At 33.7% G+C, this 19097-nt stretch overlaps 1 protein-coding gene across 1 annotated transcript in view; it reads left to right on the top strand.

The window, feature by feature from the left end:
- The window catches only part of px (MAP7 domain-containing protein plexus), a 240657-nt gene that overhangs the window by 209615 nt on the left and 11945 nt on the right, over positions 1-19097 (top strand). The gene's annotated exons all lie outside the window — the stretch shown is intronic.

Consider the following 19097-nt stretch of genomic DNA (forward strand, 5'->3'; position numbering starts at 1 on the left):
CTCCAGCTACATGCTCGTATATATTTATGCATTCGATTTTAGCGGCTGTGTACTACGTAAATACTTCACAAATTTAGCGGACAAGTGAGCCAAAAAATGGTTTGAACCTTTAATAATAATAATGTTTGGATGATTTGTATAGCACCGTTTTTGTGCAAAATCACCTCAAGGGCGCTGTACAAATATATGATACATATCTACAAAAATCTATCTTATTACTAACTATAGATTAGTCAAACTATTATCAATTTATGGTTAACAGATTGCATCCACCGGTTCGTCGATCACCAATACAAAGCCATATGTACAATGCATTTGATTGATGAAATGTGATACTAGAATGTACATATGTTATTATTCTTATATATTTACATTCTATACAGGCAAATAATATACAGTACCAAACTTTGTCTTATGTCTATATATTCTTATTTGTTTACATAAAATAGTTTGAAGACGATAATGGTGTAACAGCGATGGTGGTGGAGAATTAATGAACCTTTTAAAATAAGCAAAAGGAAAGTAAATAAGAGAGTTATAGCAGTTTAAAAAAATGATTTACGATTGTCAAAAAGAGTCCCACATACGAGAGAATGCAGTGAAAAGGTTAAGTATCGAACGTGAATTTCTGGGAACTATTTAACAGAGTGTATGAATTAATTAAGAGTGCTTTACTTTTTAATAATAAACAATAAATCTAGACGACGCACGTTTTAGTGTCTTAAAAGTTTTAAGTATTCTTGGGTAAATTTACGAAAAGGCTACTACATATTCCAAGATGGGTGCATTTCTTGTCCTGATAAAAATAAATTAATTTACCAGTAAGTGTGCTACGAACATTATTGCCAAGTTTCAAAACTATCACTTCTTTTCTCGTGACTAATGTCCATATCATAAATAAACCATTCACTAGATCGATACCTTCGAGCTTTTTGTATGCCAATACATAGACAGTAAAATTCTCATTCGGACCCTACTTATTATAAATACACCAATGAAAAACTCTGAAAGTTCGGAATCAACTTTCAGAGTTTTTCATTGGTGGATATAGTGAGGCAATCATATGACGTCATAATATTTCATTTTCGATTGGAGTTATACCCCCTTGGTCGATATCTTCGGGCTTTTTGTATGAAACAAATTGGTCCTCAATTTAACCATAGATATGCCAAAATATAGACAGTACAATTCTCATTCGAAGCCTACTTATTAGTCTAAAATATTTTTATAATAAAAATATTTGAAATGTCAAAATATTACCTCACGACAGCAAAATGAAAAACTCGGTTACATGTTAAGCATTTTTTTATTTCAGCAAGACAATGAATTATAGATACAGGTTAAATCATTAATGAATTAGGTATAACGATGGAATTCTACCTAGCATGATACAATCACGATATACAGTTTATTCCATAGACTTTCAGAGTTTTTCATTGGTGGATATAGTTAGGCAACAATATTCACGGTTCCAATTTGCGAACAGAGTTATACCCCCTTGTTCATAGAGAGGATGTCTGTGTTCCTAATTTTAACTGTCTTATTTAATTAATCTAAACCAAAATTTCCTCTAAAATCACTGGATTTGTAAGTAGGTACTTAAATACCTACCTAATTAATTATAAACCATAGATTTTATGTAACACTTTTTTAAAATTTCAAATAAGAAATTATACAATTTTTCCAAAGAACTTTCTTTAGCAGTTATCACAAATATCCTATAATATCAATAATACGTCCAACTCCAGTAAAAGATTGGAAATATCAACAACTCTGGCCGCCAGAGTTGCTAGTGTATCTTGTTGACACAATTCCTGCGGCAATTGAATTTATTTAATACTTAGTGGCGGTGTTTTGCGCTTTGTATTTTGACCAATATTAATTGAAAAAATATGCAAAAATGTCACATAAAGTAGATTCTGTGTGTGCACTTTACGGATGGGTAAACTTGTCGAATGCAAAGGCTATTTAAAAAACAACACTTGATTTCAACTCAACTATCTAATGGGGACAACTATTTAAGTCGGGGTAAGTAAACATGCACAAAATAGGTTTTTAGGGTGTTAGTTTGGTTTATTTTAATAATTTATGCATATTTCCTAACCTTCAAACTTAACTTTGATTGAGAAAAATAAACTTTAATGCTTCTTTACCACCTTCTTTACCATCTCCTACAGCATAAATAGTTAGACAAACAACAAAAACACTCCAAGTTGTTTTTCAGGATGCCAAAAAAACGTTGACAGGTGTTGGTTAAATATAATATGAGTTGGTTAAATCCTAGCAAATAAAATCTTCTTGATTATGTAAAAAGAGGATATGTACTACGAGAAATATAATATATATTTAAAAAAAAATTTAAATTTAAATTTTTTTAATTTTTTTAAAAAGAAAGACAAACATTCCCAGGTTACGAATAACCCAACAATGTTTGAAAATCTCCTACTACCACCACAGAAAGCCGAAAATGTTGCTTGTGTTGTGATGGAGGACTTAGCCAGCCGAGGAATCGAACACGCGACGCTCGGGTGAGACCCAAGCGCTATGCCCACTCAACCACTGACCGAATCAATGAATTGTTAAATCCTAGCAAATAAAATCTTCTTGATTATGTAAAAAGACGATATGTACTACGAGAAATATAATATGAATTGTTAAATCCTAGCAAATAAAATGCTCTTGATTTCGTAAAAAGAGGATATTTACCACGAGAAATATAATATGTGTTGGTTAAATACTAGCAAACAGAATGTTCTTGATTACGTAAAAAGAGGATATGTACTACGAGAAATATAACATGAGTTGGTTAAATACTAGCAAACAGAATGTTCTTGATTAGGTAAAAACAGGATATGTACAACGAGAAATATAATTATAATTTTTTTTAAGGTTGATTCAGAAATGGTATGTTAGTTTCATTTTCCATGCGGCATTCCGTTCATGTTGAAGTGATATAAATCATCGTCAATGTCGATGTTCAAAACACATATCAATATGTTAAATATTTTTATTTATTAATTATACGTTTTTTTTAATAAAATTTTATAATTATATCAGTTTATTATTAACTTTACAAACCACAAACCATCAAAGACAGTTAATAGCCGCTTTAATATTTATGTGTGAGCAAAAAAGCAGTAAGTTCGTATGTACATAGGTTACCTAATTTTTTATGGTTTTTTCAATGCTATAATTTATTTCAATAAAATAAAGAATACATTTCACATAAAATCCATTAAAACGTACGAAAGAAAACCAAGGCACACAACTCACGTCGCTAGGAGGCACTAGTGTAGTATGCTGCCATCAGAATGTATGGGAAATGTCATTTATTTGGTATTATTAAATATTATGGGGTATTCGGTTATCATAATATTGATTATTCTGATTTGACAGCCCGTAGTAGGAAACACAATCGTGCAAACTCCAGCGGAATACAAATGTAGTATCCAATATGGCCACCATCTTGAACTGGAAATGGAACGCAACAAACAAACTTACGTACAGATAAATGCCAAATGATCGAGTTAAAATAGGACTTTGCTACATACTGTCAATTAACATAACATTATGAGGTCTCCAGATCAGAGAGATAACATAAAATAAAATCAGAGTAAGGACAGTCCAGTGGTCCAATATAGCCAGTATGAACAGTATTCAAAAATATTTATGGACTAGCTGTTGTGTATCTTTGGAGTAAAATTTGAGGTGAATTCTAATAAAGTGGGTGTAATATTGTAAGGTGAAAGAAAAACTGGTAAAGTTGTCGAATTCCGCTTCATGCTTTAAAAAAGGTTCTTTAAAAAACAACACTTGATTTCATCTTAAATATTTAATTTGATCGGTCGGTGGCTGAGTTGACATCGCGTTTGGGTCCCAGCCAGGCTTAGTGTGTTCAATTCCTCGGCTGGTCAAGTCCTCCATCACAATACAAGCAACATTTTTCGCTTAGGGTGTTGGTAGTAGGAGATTTTCAAATATTGTCATGTTATTCGTAACACGGGAATGTTTGTCTTTCTTTAAAAAAAAAAAATAATTAAAAATGGAGACAACTAATTAAGTAGGGGGTTTAAGTAAACGTGCACCAAATATATTGTTTATTTGGGTTATTTTAATAATTTATGCGTATTTCCTAACCTTCAAACTTTACTTTGATTAAAAAATTGAACTTTAATACATCTTCTACCATCTCCCCCGACATAAATAGATTTATTGTAGTAATTAAGTTGAAGCTACAGTCCGATTCGAGCCACGGTCAACAGTGGTTGTGTGTACCTTACTATTGCCTAGTGCCGTTCGCCCGTTCCTGCGCTGCGTACAGATAAGAGATTATTGTTACATTTTATTTAATATTGTTTATCGTTTACCTATTTGTTTGCATTCCTGCTTACGGCTAATCCGTTTTTGTTTGTACAGTCAATGAAATAGACTGCGTATTATTTTTTCAGTTTAATTTTTAAAAGTTAAGTTTTTTTATATAATGGAGGAAGATGAAGATAGGCCTCCCGACCCAGGGTCGATATTGGATTTTTCTGATTCGGAATCTAATACGAGCCAGGTTTCTATTACGCTCCCATCTCGTAAACGACGACCATCGCATAGCCTTCACATTCCATCGCAAGTTAAATCTATACCGCCGATTCAACAAACCTCGACCCCTAACGACCTTAACACCAATAGTAACATCCAGCCAAGTACTTTAACTAGCGATAATGCAAAAAGTACTGAATTACTTTATCCTGCTTCAGCTTCCGGTCCATTTACCGTTAATGTTCAGAGAACTGAACAGGGAAAACTTATTCATCCTTTAGATTTTGGAAAATTCGTATTTGACTCAAAAAATAATAACCTTGGTATTGTTAACGGTTCAATTAAACCGGAAGGGCGATATAAATTATCTATCGAGTTTAACACTGCCGCTTCCGCAAATGGATTTGTAAAAAAAATTGACTCGCTCTCAAATCATAAATATAAATCGTTCATCCCTACATTTAACCTTTCGAGAATGGGTCTTGTGCGAGGAATTCCCGCGGAGATCCCAGAGGCTGAAATTGTTGATGCTTTGAATAATTCTCACGGAACACCGAAAGTATTAAAAGTACGTCGACTGAACTACAAGGATTCTACTGACGGAAACACGATCTGGAAACCTTCCCAGTCTGTTGTTGTTACATTTGAGGGACAATCCCTACCGTCTCGTGTGTTAATTTACTATACCTCGCTTCCCGTCGAAGTTTATAAATTTCCAACAATTCAATGTTTCAACTGCTGCCGGTTCGGACATTCGAAATCCGTATGCCGCTCCCCCCCACGTTGTTACTATTGCGGAGAAAGTCACTCATTTGATCTATGTCCGAAATCTTCCAATGATCCCATTTGCATTAACTGTTCGGGTGCACATACCGCGGTCAGTCTAGCCTGTCCGGAATTAACAAGACAGAAGAACATAAAACATAAAATGGCTACCGACAACATTTCGTACTTCCAGGCCTCAAAGTTAATCTCTCCTGCGAAAAAATCATTCGCAGAGATGACATCGTCCTCAGCTCCTTTCCAAACAACCACCTTTTTAAATTCAACGTCATCTTCTCACAGAGAACCATTCTCAAGCCAGTCAAATCCAACCCAAAATATACACCTTACCTTGATAAAAAACAATTGAATAATATTTTGGCCAGCCCGAATGGGAATGCCAAATCCCAGACGCCCAATGGGTGTGCCATTAATGGTAATTCTTCCCCTCCTGCTCTCCCCGAAATAATGAATAATAATTCTTTTATACACACTTTAATTACCCTTTTAATTTCTATCCTTACAAACAACAATACTGTACCGTCCAACGCTGCCGATTAGATTAAATCTTTATTATCTTGCCTCCCCAATGGCTTCGAAACTGAACAAAATCCTTCAGTGGAACAGTAGAAGCCTCTTCGCTAACAAATCTGACCTAATTCAATTACTCGACGAACACGACGTTTCAGTAGCCGCCATTTCTGAAACGTGGTTAAAACCCTCCTTTCACTTAAGAATTCCAGGGTATTATTGTCTCAGACACGACAGACCGGATGGTAAAGGCGGCTCGGCTCTGATAATACATAATTCTATACCGTTTAAAGAAATTAATATTCATACTCCCTCCGACGATATCCAGATAATAGCAGCTGTCTTATCTGATATCACAATATTGTCAATATATATTCCTCCCTCTACGACTTTTATTGAAAATGAATGGGCACCAATCTTAACCCAGATTTGTTCCCCTTATATGATCCTTGGAGATTTTAATGCACATTCCCCTTCTTGGGGTAGCGAAATAACAAATCGTTCTGGCCGCAATCTTTTAGATTTTATTGATACCCATAACCTATGTTTTTTAAATGACGGATCTCCAACCAGATTCACCCCCCCTCATCAACGGAAAAGTGCTGTTGATATATCTCTTTGTTCGTATTCGTTAGCATCTAAATGCTCTTGGGACATCCTAAACGATCCCCTCTCTAGTGATCATTTCCCAATTATAATCCGCTTCCACCATCAATTTAACACTTATTCCCCCCCAGTTAAAAATAATCTCAAATTTAGAACGAAAGATGCGAATTGGAACACTTTCTCTTCTGAACTAGATAACCTTATTAATTTAACAAAATCGTCCCCGGGAGACATCAGAATGCAATGTGAGACGTTTCCTTCTATGGTTATAAATGCAGCAGAAAAATCCATCCCGAAACGCAATGCGAACATTAAAATAAAACACTCTACTCCGTGGTGGGACGAGGAATGCACTCGCTCCGTCAACTCTCGAAAAATAGCAATTTCCTCTTTTCGTAAGTGTATGTCACTAGAAAATTTTTTATCAGTTAAAAAAGCCCAGGCAGAAACCAAACGAATTTTGAAAAATAAGAAGCTCGCTAGATGGCGGAAGTTCTGTGAGAACCTGTCTCCGGAAACTCCCCAGTCTTCAGTTTGGTCTAGCTTAAAAAAAATTGGATCATCGTATTCTCCGCCAAGAATCAAACATATATCAGAAGAAATTCTTATAGGATTTGCGGATAAAATAGCCCCCCCATCAGTTGCCGGATGTGAAGAAATGCCTTCTATTAAGCCGTATCCATCTCACTCTAACTGGCTAGATGCTCCTTTCTCCATTGATGAGATGAAACGAGTGATAAGAGCCCTTTCTGACTCTGCTCCGGGTCCCGATGGAATATTTTATAGTTTCATTAAATCATTTTCTGATATGGCGGTTGAATATTTCTTATCTCTAATATGTTTGAAACAGGACTAATTCCGGATGTTTGGAAAACTCAAAAAATCATTCCCATTTTAAAACCTGGAAAAATCCATCTGAAATTTCGTCTTATCGGCCTATTGCACTTTCATCATGTTTGATGAAAGTAGCGGAGCGTTTGATAAAAAACAGACTAGAGTGGTTTGTTGAAAGTCAAGATATTATCTCACCAAATCAGTATGGTTTTCGGAAAAAGAAATCTACAATGGATAATTTAAGTTTGTTCACAACTGATATCCGAGTTTCTCAATCCCTAAATTCTTATACATTGGCCACATTTCTCGACCTTTCATCAGCTTACGATGATGTTTTACTGAATGTTTTGAAAGAAAAGCTAATTAAAAAACAAGTCCCCCCGAAACTAGTCCAATTTATTATTAATTTGCTCACAGATAGGTCCATTATTATTGAGTCTTCCTCTAAATGCTTAAGGCGCAAACTATGGAGAGGTTTACCCCAGGGTTCTGTTATCAGTCCTCTGTTGTTTAATATTTATATAAGCGACCTAGACTCAGTAATTCCTTTTTCTATCAAGCGACTTTACTTTGCGGATGATATCCTTATATATTTGTTACATAAAAATATTATTCTTGCAGCTAAGGAAATGAATTTGGCTTTACAATATATTAAAAGCTGGTTGTCAATAAATGGGATGAATCTGGCGGCATCTAAAACAAGGGTCGTAGCTTTCACGCGCAAAAGAAAAATTCCCCACTTCTCAATCTCTTTTGATAATGTGCCTCTACAAACCGCTACTCAAATCAAATTCCTTGGTCTTCTTTTGAACCATAAACTTTCCTGGCTTCCACACATTCAGATAATTTCTACAAAGTGTGAAAAGGGACTTAATATGATGCGAGCAGTTTCCAGAGTATGGTGGGGATCTCATCCTACCATTCTTAAATTAATGTATAATTCCCTAGTTCGGAGCCACTTGGATTACGGCACATTCCTTTTTGACCCCCTCCCTAAATATTTAGATAAGAAAATGGAAAGAATTCAATCAAAAGCCCTCAGAATGATTATTGGAGCTATGAAGTCTTCTCCAATTAATGCGCTTCAGGTGGAATGTGGGGAGCCTCCATTATATTTCAGAAGGCAATTCCTTGCCAATAAATATATTTTCAAGGCTTTATCGTTATCACATCATCCTATTAAACAAAGTCTTAATCGGCTAAGTGTTAATTTGAATTCTAACAAAAGATTGAGTGAAAAAAAATGTTTTCCTCTCCTAATTAAAAGTTTTCATCTCTATAATTCTCTGTCATCTTCCCTCCAATATCTTCAAGAAGTTCCCAATCTCCCTATATACAATATTCCATTTAAGGCAATCACTTTTATGCCGAACACAATAACATCAGACTTTCGGAAGAATATTTTAACTTCCCCAAATAAATTTCGTAATGTGGATGACTGTTTTAAAAGCATTGTGGCTTCAAAATTCCCTGGATTTTCCATCCTTTACACTGATGGTTCCAAATTTGAAAATAAAAGATGTGGAGCATCGATATATAGTCCAGAATTCAACATCAATCTCACTTATAAATTACCGAAAGAAGTTTCCATATTTACAGCTGAATGCTTTGCAATTGAACAAGCGCTAAATCAAATCCAGGTTCTCAACATTCATCGAGCCTTACTATGTACTGATTCACTAAGTGCTCTAACTAAAATTATGTCAAATATTCTATGTTATCCGGAAGACAATATTATATGTAAAATAAAAAATCTTCTCAATTCTCTAAGTGAATCTGGGTTTGAGACGATATTGGCCTGGGTCCCTGCCCGTTTGGGTATAGAGGGTAATGAGATGGCCGATTCTCTCACCAAATCTGGTTCAGATTCCGGAACTATCCCACTAAATTTTAGAATCCCTATCTCCGATGTCTTCCCGATTCTTAAATCCAACATGACTCGTGCCTGGGAAGAAAATTGGGCAGTCTCCAAAATAAGAACTGGATCTTTCTATGCTGGAATTCAAAACCATATCCCTGCTAAGCCATGGTTTCACGGTAAAAAACTGTCAAAACGATTCATTTCATGTATTTCGAGAATGAGAATCGGTCACTGTTCAATTGCATCCCACTTGGCTAGAATTAGAGTTTTGGATGATCCGGTCTGCCAGTGCGGTGTGGAAGAGGAAACCCTCGATCACGTTTTCTTTAACTGTAAAAATCATTCATCTTTCAAGAACATATACCGCCGTCTTATTAAAATCACACACCAGTCCCCCCTTAACATTTCATACCTTTTATCTCTTAACAATTCTCGTGTTCATACAGCTTTATGTAAGTTTATTAACCTGAATGAATTCAACATTTAATTTGTTTTAGCGATCTAAATGATTCCAATGTTTAATTTGTTTTATTATTCTCCCAATAGATTAACCGAATTTTTTTATCCACTTTAACTGTTACCGGCACAAAGCACTCTTTTCAGGGTGAAATGCCTAAAACCAAAAAAAAAAAGTTGAAGCTAAGTGCTATTTATATATTTTTTGCATATTACGTGAAGCAGAATTTGGCAAGTTTATTGAAAAAGTTTGTTAATTTTTAACAAGTATGTTGTACTTTGAATGTGGGCATAAAACCAGTGCCCCTTACAATGTTTTCTCTAAAATATGTCATCTGTGTCTGTACTGTTGAATTCTATCCGTGAACCAGTGGCATGCAGTCAATAAAGGCTGAACACCTGTGTCTACACTAAGAAAGACGAACCGTAAAAAGCAGCTCAAAGATAATAATAGAAAATGCAACCAATATTCAATCAAAACATTCTTTTTTATTTGGTAAGTATGCTCTTATATTCAGTTGGCCTCAGAAATCTACGGAAGATGCTAATAAAATGGCTGTTCTGTTCAATGCACACTTATTCATATATATCCAACTTAAAAAAACCACACACATCCGTGAACATTCTTTGAAAAGTGTTTTGATTCCGGCGCTGTCCCTAATAGTAATCCTAATAATTATCTAATAATGTATGTGTTAAAGCAGTTTATAGATCTCCTTCTCAAGCACACATTGATACTTTTCTTGACCGTCTAAACGATTTACTTCGTTCTGTACTAACACTATGACTAACACATAACCACAAAGTGATTTTATGTGGCGACATCTATATATGAGTATTTCTCAAAAAAAGTGTACATTTTGGAAAAATAAAGTGTGCCTAGAAACAGTTAAAAAATTACACATGTTTTTAATTAATCATACAAAAAAAATATGCACCATTTTGTAGAATAAATATTAGGCTTTAAAATATCGAAGAATTAACATTACAATCGTATTAATTCGCAAATATTTTAATTTTTTAAAAAATATCGATTTTTACCTTCCATACAAAATAAAATTGCCACCCTACCCACCTCATTTGTTTATACTTCATAAAATGCGATAATAACGTTATAATATGTGATTTTTTGTAAGTTTTAGGGTCTTAATTAAATTTAGTTTCTGTACAAAGTAATTTTCTATGGGGTTTCATAATAAATTGATAATTTATGCACAAAAAACAAAGTGAGACATCATCATTTACTTTTTAGTAACTACTCTTTAGTTACGTTTTATTAGTACTTCCACCGTAATTTTTGAACCCATTCGTATAATTTAACATGGGCAACACTAGCCTCTTTCTGATTAGTTATTGGTCTGACTTCTCCGCCATAACATTAATTGTTAAAATCAGTAACAACGTGTTTCTTTAGTGGGACCACTATTTCGTAACAGGAAATATTATAGCCTTTTTTCACAAAACGGTAAATCTTTTTCTACTCATCTTTTTGTAATATGTGCGGTACAAAGATTGCTAAGCTTACATATTAACACTTTTAAATTTTATCAAACCATTGACTTTTTATAAAATAAATTCTTATTACAATTTCGTAACGTTTGTTATGAATTTTGTAACGTAACGAAAAAGTTCAATGTAAAGCTGAGTGTACACAGTTACAACGTGATTAAGAAAAGTAAGTATATTGTTAGTGTATCTAGCATTTTTATGAAAGTCTTATCTAAGTTTGGTAATAATGTAATATATTATGCACAATGAACAAATATACATATGTATTTAGATATAATAGGAAAAAAATAAAATTTATTATACCATAGAGCAGATCTGTTGATGGCGCTGGAAAGTAGGTAGGTTGTAATACAAAGGATGCGCTGGAAATTCCTGATGGTCAATGGCAGAGCAGGTGTCGTCGGACTTGTATGTTTTATTATCGCGATTATATGGCATTATACATAATGACAAGTACTTGAAGATCAAGCTGAGCCGTCCAATACTGGTTTTATTTTAAATAAGCTTGAGGCACTCATACACAATATCCGTTCTACAGGCGCTCTATACAATATTTATAAGTGCCTTAAGTTTTTTATAAAAGCTTATTTTTATATAAATTTATTTTTATTTACTCTGATAAAACCATAACTACAGCATAACTTTTTTTTAGGAATGCCCCCAAAAACCAATGCCGAAAGGCAAAAAGCTTACAGAGAAAGACTGAAAAAGGAAAAGCCAAATAAATATGAGGAAATCCGAATTAAGCATTTGACAAAAGTTAAAGAAAATATCAAAAAGAAAAAAGAACTTCTTTCAGAAGAAGAAAAAGAAGAGCTACGAGCAAAGTGGAGACAAGCCAATGATAAAAGAATGAAAAAGGCTAATCCTACGACACAAGAAAATAATACATTTGATGGTAGAAAAAATAATAAAAAAATCCTAAAGGAAAGACTACAAAAGATGACTGAAGAAAATACTCGATTAAAAAGTCGAAATAAGAATTTAAGACAGTGCTGTAATCGGATGAAAAGGCAAGTGAACATTCTGAAAATATTATTGCATAAACAAACTAAGACTAATAATGATGCTATTCCCATTGAAACTGGATTATATTATAAATCGGAGATGTTATAATAGGAAATAATAATGCCATAGAAAATAACACTGATATTGAAAATATGAATAGTGAAAATGAAATTGAAGATTCTCACAAAATCAAAGATAAACCATGTGGAGTGACTATTCTTAAAAACGAAAAACTGGAAAATATTCATACAAAAAAGAAAGTGGTTTGTAAGGGCCTTATCTCTAAATCTCTATCACTAAATGACTATATTCATCCGCCAAAGCGGAGTGATAAACCAAAGACTGAAAAACTGACTGTGAAACCAAAGGAAAGATTTCAATTATTATAAAGATGAGGAAGAAATTTATAAAACGCTAATGGATAGTGATTCAAACTAAATAATTGTATGTTATTAAATTTTTAATAGTTTAAACAGTGCCTGTTTTTTAATTTCTTAAGATTTGTTGAATATAGTGTTAGGTACTTCAATTTGGGAGCTGATAATTGATTAAAAAACATTTATTTATACTCCCTTGTTTTTTTTAAACTCCTTACAACGGGTATAACAAAATACAAGTATTTGGGTCGTGAGCTTATGTATGTTTGTAGTATGTACAATAAATAAAAAGTAAAGGATAATTACTTACATTTAAAAAAGACGACAACTAAATTAATTTAATAAATAATAAAAAAAGTAAAATAAAATTTGCCATTGTGTAAACAAGCCTTATGTTTACTATTTAGTTACGTCTTATGACTATTTCGTAACACTATTTCGTAACTACATTTTCGTTACGTACATTTATTTTGAGAAATACTCATATAAATTTTGGAAAAAAAAACAATGAAAAAATGTCAACAATATCTTTCACTCATGACTTACCATGGTTTAAAACCATTTATGACTAGTCACTTTAAGTACTGAAAATTCTATAGACAACATTAGGGATTAGGGTTAAGTCAAATGAGGATCCTGTCTTCAGGACAGTGTTACAGACCATTTTCCTAGAATATTGAAATATCTCAAATCTTCAGTTATAAAATCAAATAAAATAAACGTAAAGATTAAACTAATTGTGGATAATGACCTGCTAAAGTCAAAACTAAAAGAGGAAACATGGAATACATTTTTATCCGCAAGTGAGGTTAATAGAGCCACTGATAATTTCATTAGATGTTTAAAATTACATATTGAAAGTTGATCATTTATAAAGAGAAGCCATTGTAAAAAAAGTATTTAAAACCATGGATAATTTCTGGAATTATTCACTGCCTCATAAAACTTGACAAATTACACAACAGTTGTCGCAAAGAACCAAATAATATTGAACTGTTTGCGTATTACAGAAGATACAGAAATTGGTGAAAATTTATAAAAGCGACCAAACAGTAATATTTTTTTTTTTTTTTTTTTTTAAATTTTTTTTTTTTTAAAGAAAGACAAACATTCCCAGGTTACGAATAACCCAACAATGTTTGAAAATCTCCTACTACCACCACAGAAAGCCGAAAATGTTGCTTGTGTTGTGATGGAGGACTTATATAACTGACTTATAAAGATATAAAGTCATATAAAGAGATTTTTGAAGAGGTTAAAGGCAATATAAAGTAAGAATGGAAAATAATAAAACAAGCATTGTATAAGCAAAAGGAATTAGTACCTAAATGTATAAATGATAATCAAACACTCACTAAGCATGTGAATAATTTTTTTCATAAATATAGGTCATAATTTTACTAAAATTTTCTGCAGTTCAATTAACACCAGTGAAAATGGTTTAATTAAAAATTATGATCCAACACATTCCATGAAAAATGCCAGTTTTGAATTTAACCCGACGAATTGTAATGAAGTTTTAAAGGAGATTAATGATCGTAAATCAGGTTCAGGAAATGACAGTATTAGTGCAATCGTCCACAAGTAAAATGCTTCTGAACTAGTTATACCTATTACACACATTGTTAATGTCAGCTTTGAGAATGGCTTGTTACCTAATCACTGCAAAAATGCCAAAGTTATAACCAAAGGGATAACCTAGATATTAATAACTATCGACCTATCTCCCTGCTAAAGATCTTATAAAAAATAATAGAGAAATTAGTTACAACTGGGTTGGTGTCTTTTATAAAAAGATGTAACTCTCTCAGCTAACCAGTTTGGCTTCTGAGATAACATGGGAACCGGTGATACAGCAAACAATGATCACCTCAGTCGTAGAAGCTCTAGAACTGGCAAAAAGCAATGGCTGTCTTTGACTTGTCTAAGGCATTTTACACCGTATCCCATGGTTTACTCCTAAATAAACTCAGTTCAATGGGTATTGTTAACAGAGCTTTAGATTGTTTAAGAACTTATCTTGAAAATAGATCACAAAGAGTAATGATTAGATCACATTAGTTCAAATACATCAATTGTATATGGTGTTCCTCAGGGTAGTGTTCTAGGTCCATTTTTATTTTTGTTATATATATTAACGACCTCTGTAAGCTGCCGTTTTCTGGTACTTCAGTTGTACTTGCAGATGATACTGTTTTGGTATTTGCTGGTGATACACGGACGAAACTTATGCTAAGTGCGATGTGGGATTAAGAGCAGTAAAGATTTAGCTTGATCGAAACCTGTTAACCTTAAACATGACCAAAACTAAATATATATATATATATTTTTTTTTTTTTAAAGAAAGACAACATTCCCGGGTTAGGAATAACCTGACAATATTTGAAAATCTGCTACTACCACCACAGTAAGCTGAAATTTTTGCTTGTGTTGTGATGAAGGACTTAGCCAGCTGAGGAATTGAACAAACTACGCCTGGGTGGGACCCAAATGCGATGTCAACTCGGCCACCGACCGGTCTGTCAATATTACTTTTAGCATTTACTCTGTAAATCAGCCGTCTTTGGACGGTTCCTCAAAAATACATTGTTCTATGCAGAAGTGTAATTGTCAACCTTTGGAAATAGTAGACAATATCTAATATCTTGGCTTAATAATCAATGCTTTCATATAATGTTGTCTGTTGGGGTTATTGTCACAAAAATTAATCAAAAAAATAATGCATAAGAAAAGTTTTTTGTATTCGTCACAGTTATTAAATAGTGAAAGTAAAATTATGTCAATAAGGCATTTGTACATAATACAAGCTCTCTGTAAATTGTTCAACAACATTGATTGTATTCCAAAAGATCACAACAAGTGTGCAACATTAGATTGGGTTCTTCTTTAATGTATCGGCCGATGAATACCAGAACATTCTTTGGACAAAGGAGATTTTCTTATAAAGCTCCATTGCTTTATAATATGCTTATATAAAAACTATAGGTTCGTTAAATCTATTCAAGAAAATGGACAAAAAATCCATACTGGCTGAGAGTGGTGATCTTGGATTACTCATATTGTCATAAATCACCATAGAAACCCCATATTCGATATAATACATATCTATGTATGTATTATGTATTTTACTTATTTGAATAAATATAATTATAAAAGCTTCTCATCTCGACAAAGGAATTCCCTAGTGAAATGAGCGGCAGAGGATTCTATTGTAATGTACCATTTTATAAATGAATCAATAAATAAATCCCTTCTAAGGTTATGTTAACTCTGGAATTACGTCAAGATATCTTTTCCTCCTGTGTTGTCGGCATTGAAGTCATTGCATTCTCAGTCTACCTGTTGAAAAAATGTCATGCCTGGCATAATCCAATTATTTAGTTATTGAGCATTTTGACAAAAGATTTGAATGCAGCTTGATTTTTAATCAAATCTATGGAGAACTCTAGAATTTGAAGATGGTCGCTGATATTTTTCTTTCAATTTTAGATTCGAGTTCCCCTCTATGTCACTTTTTAACTAAATAGGTGTAAAACTCTAGTAATTTCTTTTCCCAGATTTTAGAATGATTTTGTATGAGGTACTCAAGACCTGAATTCCCCCTGAAATTTCCCTAGACATACCATCACTTCGAATGTCCGAATGCGTGTGTGTGGCCGTTGAAAGAGCGGCCCTGCGGACAAATACGCCAACCAAATCTGTGTGTGAATTCTGCACTTTAGGAATGATTTCTTTCAGGATATTTATAAAGGAGAAAATATTCCTGTTTTGGTGGAATGGATTGAATTGGATCTGTGAAATCAATGGACAATAATAAAAGAATTTCTATTAGTAAGTATGTTTACGAGAGATGAGAAGGCTGTCAGAGATGTTGAAATAAGGGTAAATGCAGGTAACTCCATTAATGGAGGACTGAACTCAGTTGGCGCTAACAAAAAATTGTCCAAAAGAAGCGAAGCTAGTCAGTCCACAATGGATTGTTGGTACCTACCCTGATGTATTGCAGTGAACCATGGAACTGACAGAAGGACGAAAGTAGACTGAATGCTGTAGAAATGAGATCCCTGAGGCATATGTTTGGTAAAACCATGTATGATCGTCTGATAAATGTGGATATCGGCAAAGAATGCAAGGCTGATTTAAGAGTAGTGAGTAAGATTAAGAAAGGGACGCTTAGATGTTTTTGGAAGACATGGCGCAATCAAGTGAATCAGATACTTGAGTCGGGCTATGTCAAGAGTAAGAATAATAGAACAGTATGTATGAGACGATGTATGAATGTGAATGAGGCACTGAGTGTGTGCCAAGACAGAATTTTTTGGCAGCCCGTCCTCTCTGCCTACACCTGCAAGAAACGGCGTGATGGTTAGTTAGTTAGTTAGTTTAGAATTTTAATACTATTTTTTTGAATTGTTCTAGTGTAGTTCTAGTTCTGTGAAACAAATGGCCCAAACAATTTTTGAGATAAATATACAGTTTCCATCGTTTTTCGTTGATTCCTTCCTGGGTACTGCTTTACAATGTGGAAGAAGGATGATTTTTCTCTCTCAACAAAGTAGAAGAGGGAGGGATTAAGATATGATAAAATAGTAACTACAGCAAAATCATTAGAATATTAAAAATATCATATGGGATAATCAGAAACTATTGAAGATGACCGAATCAATTATTTTGAACAGATTTTAAAGCAGGTTCACAGCGAATTTTTGACACTGGTCAAGACGTGCAATCTGTACCGATTTGAAAGAAAACAGCTGTCCCCAATCGACATAATACCTTTCGACTACCAGGCGTCAGACATGTCAATGGAATTGATACATGATACATGGTGTCCGAAAACTAGTGGTATAAGCGGGAAACTGGGGAATGTACATCACACAGAGAACCCAAGAAAAGTTTTACATTTTGTATTTATTTTTTAAGAAACTTTAGGCTTAGGAGCCGGGTCAACGCTACGACACATTTAAAAATACCATAAACAGCTGACAAACCCCCATAGAGAACAACTTGGCCTAACCAGTAAAACAATATTTAGAGCTCATCGCTCTAGGCCTTGAGCCATGGATTCCTAAATTTAGGTAGACAGGTCAGCATCGGAGGTATGATTTTTTCCACTATCTCTCAAGGATTTTTTTTTGGAAACATGCCATCGCTCGAATGGTTACAGAATTCAAACTTCGGACTCGATTTACTCGAAAACTGTTATATCAGCCTTTACTTAAGCAGACTTCGGGTGTTGGGAACTCTTATAATCAGTAAAAGGTTCTTAATATAATACTGTTTATTTACGTTACAATAACCTGTCTGGCTAGCTACAACTGTTCGTTACCCGAGGGTAGGTAAATCTTTGGGCGCGCATTTGCTTGCCTTGCCGATAATATCTATCACTAATACATGATATAGGCTTTATGTCTACCGCCATCTACCGATTAACTACTCAAACTAATTACCATACATCACAAAAACGAAAGCTTAAATAAAAAAATTATACTAACCTCAAAAACAACTCCAAATATAATGATGTAGATTCACCAGTTTTGCGCTTGTAGAAAGAGTTTCCATATACCATGTATGTTCAAAAGATAATTTGATAATTGGGGCCTAAGAGCCAAAGGTTTCTTTTAAATCAATATAGATCATACTTTTTGAGGTTATCTGTTCAGTGATTGTGTGGTGGACAAAAACAAGTTAGGTTCACAGAACCCAGGTAGACTGATACAGAAAAGAAATCTTAATTTAGCAGGCAATCTATTTCTTTGTCTCGATAAAGACTCACGAAAAGCGTTCTTAGGTCAACACAACTATTTTCAGCTTGCAACGTCATTTCCATCATGATCGTCGAAACCAAGTGTTAAATATGTAGAAAAGTCAATAAGTCTCCCACATAAATAAAAATCGAATAGGTATTATCAGTGGTGGTCCGTGAATTTACAGTGAGCGGTAAGATTGAAAAATACAACACTTTTGATGTCACTGTAGCTAAAAATACTTTTAGATTAAATTAAATTTCATCTACAACATCCTTTATGTCGTATTTTTTAATCTTACCACTCTATCCCACTGAAAAGTCACGCACCGCCACTTATTTATTTATCAACGCCCTACTGGGCTTTTACATAAAGGTCACAAAATAAATGTAAAACAACGCTACAAATATATTCAGGAAGAAGTTTGCAATCGCACAAGAAAGATAGCAACAAAATATGGGAATTAATTGAGGGCAATACTAGTAATTCTTAGATAGAAATATGAGATTTATAAAAATGACGAAAAATGGCCAGGTATCAGTTGTTCTATGGTAGAGTATTTGTTTCGGTAAGACAAGGGTCCTTGGTCTTCTTCAATGATTAAAAGTGTTGAAGCTAAAATTCGAAATTTTCCAGCTCATTTTTAATAATAATTCATAAATCTCTTAGCTGTTCCTTTTTTTTTTAAGATTTTGGAATTAAGTCCATTGTCAATAGTATCGAGCTTTTCTTGTGGAGACAGATTTAAATCGACTTCCTTTACAATTTCAATGTCTAATTCCGACACAGAGAAAGATATATTTTCTTGGACTGATTTCAACATGTCAGCAACCATTGATTTTTTTGAAAAGCTCAAAATTTAACAGTGGGTCTAAA

This window comes from Hesperophylax consimilis, chromosome 28, assembly GCF_061612785.1.
Source record: "Hesperophylax consimilis isolate HC1 chromosome 28, BYU_Hcon_1.0, whole genome shotgun sequence".
NCBI classification, from domain to species: Eukaryota; Metazoa; Arthropoda; class Insecta; order Trichoptera; family Limnephilidae; genus Hesperophylax; species Hesperophylax consimilis.